Below are 2,500 nucleotides of genomic sequence, written 5' to 3'. Positions count from 1 at the left end.
CTCGGCTAAATGGAGAGGGAATTTCAGAAGGGCCAGGGCAAAAGCATGGACCTTTTCAGCTGTAAGGGAGGCAAGAGCAAGGTGTGATGTAGGTCCCCGGGGCCTGCTGGAGGTCCAGGTCCATGCCCGATGTGAGTAGCAGCAGGGCCAGCGCGCCCAGGAGCACATCTTTTTCGACCGTAAAGGGAGACAGGAGGCCGACTCACTGCCTCGGCTAAATGGAGAGGGAATTTCAGCAGGGCCAGGGCACAGGCATGGACCTTTTTCAGCTGCAAGGGAGGGAAGAGCAAGGTGTGATGTAGGTCCCCGGGGCCTGCTGGAGGTCCAGGTCCATGCCCGATGTGAGTAGCAGCAGGGCCAGCGCGCCCAGGAGCACATCTTTTTCGACCGTAAAGGGAGACAGGAGGCCGACTCTCTGCCTCGGCTAAATGGAGAGGGAATTTCAGCAGGGCCAGGGCACAAGCATGGACCTTTTTCAGCTGTAAGGGAGGCAAGAGCAAGGTGTGATGTAGGTCCCCGGGGCCTGCTGGAGGTCCAGGTCCATGCCCGATGTGAGTAGCAGCAGGGCCAGCGCGCCCAGGAGCACATCTTTTTCGACCGTAAAGGGAGACAGGAGGCCGACTCACTGCCTCGGCTAAATGCAGAGGGAATTTCAGCAGGGCCAGGGCACAGGCATGGACCTTTTTCAGCTGTAAGGGAGGCAAGAGCAAGGTGTGATGTAGGTCCCCGGGGCCTGCTGGAGGTCCAGGTCCATGCCCGATGTGAGTAGCAGCAGGGCCAGCGCGCCCAGGAGCACATCTTTTTCGACCGTAAAGGGAGACAGGAGGCCGACTCACTGCCTCGGCTAAATGCAGAGGGAATTTCAGCAGGGCCAGGGCACAGGCATGGACCTTTTTCAGCTGTAAGGGAGGCAAGAGCAAGGTGCGATGTAGGTCCCCGGGGCCTGTTGTCGTACCATAGGCACGAGTGGTGTGTGTGTGTGGCAAAGAGTTTCTGCGCAGTGTACCAGGGGCACGGGGAAAGGTTGTTGTACCATAGGCACGAGAAAAGTTGTCGTACCATAGGCACGAGAAAAGTTGTCGTACCATAGGCACGAGTGGTGTGTGTGTGTGGCAAAGTGCTACTGAGCGGTGTACCAGGGGCACGGCGAAAAGTTGTTGTACCATAGGCACGAGAAAAGTTGTTGTACCATAGGCACGAGAAAAGCTGTCGTACCAGGGGCACGGAGGAAAGTTGTTGTACCATAGGCCCGAGAAAAGTTGTCGTACCATAGGTACGAGGAGTGTGTGTGTGGCAAAGTGCTACTGAGCGGTGTACCAGGGGCACGGCGAAAAGTTGTTGTACCATAGGCACGAGAAAAGTTGTTGTACCATAGGCACGAGAAAAGCTGTCGTACCAGGGGCACGGAGGAAAGTTGTTGTACCATAGGCCCGAGAAAAGTTGTCGTACCATAGGCACGAGGAGAGTTTGTGTGGCAAAGTGCTACTGAGCGGTGTACCAGGGGCACGGCAAAAAGTTGTTGTACCATAGGCACGAGAAAAATTGTTGTACCATAGGCACGAGAAAAGTTGTCGTACCATAGGCACGAGAAAAGTTGTCGTACCATAGGCACAAGCAGTGCGTGCGCGTGCGTGCGTGCGTGCGTGCGTGTGTGTGTGTGTGTGTGTGGCAGTTCTTCTGCGCAGTGTACCAGGGGCACATTTCAATGTGCTTTCTGGAGTACCAGGGGCACGAGGATTTTGCCAGTGGTGTTCTGCTTTGTTAGTGGGAGGGGGCTTAAGTGTGGGTCCCCGGGGCCTGCTGGAGGTCCAGGTCCATGCTAGATACGTGGTACAGGGTAACTGCAGGAGGGGGGGGGGGGGTAATGTGGGTTCACGGGGCCTGCTGGAGGTCAAGGTCCATGCTGGATATGCGCTGGATCATAACTGCAAGAAAGGAAAGCTAGTGGGGGAGTAGAGCAGGGGAGTATGTGGGTCCCCAGGGCCTGCTGGAGGTCCAGGTCCATGCTAGATATGTGGCACAGGGTAACTGCAGGGGGGGGGGGGGGGGGGGTAATGTGGGTCCACGGGGCCTGCTGGAAGTCAAGGTCCATGCTAGATATGTGGTACAGGGTAACTGCAGGGGGGGGGGGGGGGTAATTTGGGTCCCCGGGGCCTGCTGGAAGTCAAGGTCCATGCTGGATATGCGCTGGATCATAACTGCAAGAAAGGAAAGCTAGTGGGGGAGTAGAGCAGGGGAGTATGTGGGTCCCCAGGGCCTGCTGGAGGTCCAGGTCCATGCTAGATATGTGGCACAGGGTAACTGCAGGGGGGGGGGGGGGGTAATGTGGGTCCACGGGGCCTGCTGGAAGTCAAGGTCCATGCTAGATATGTGGTACAGGGTAACTGCAGGGGGGGGGGGGGGGTAATTTGGGTCCCCGGGGCCTGCTGGAAGTCAAGGTCCATGCTGGATATGCGCTGGATCATAACTGCAAGAAAGGAAAGCTAGTGGGGGAGTAGAG

This window comes from Rhamphochromis longiceps, linkage group LG13 (assembly GCF_057381845.1).
Source record: "Rhamphochromis longiceps isolate RC_006_pf linkage group LG13, R_longiceps_female_GT1.1, whole genome shotgun sequence".
Lineage (NCBI taxonomy): Eukaryota > Metazoa > Chordata > Actinopteri > Cichliformes > Cichlidae > Rhamphochromis > Rhamphochromis longiceps.
This window is presented reverse-complemented; position numbering follows the sequence as displayed.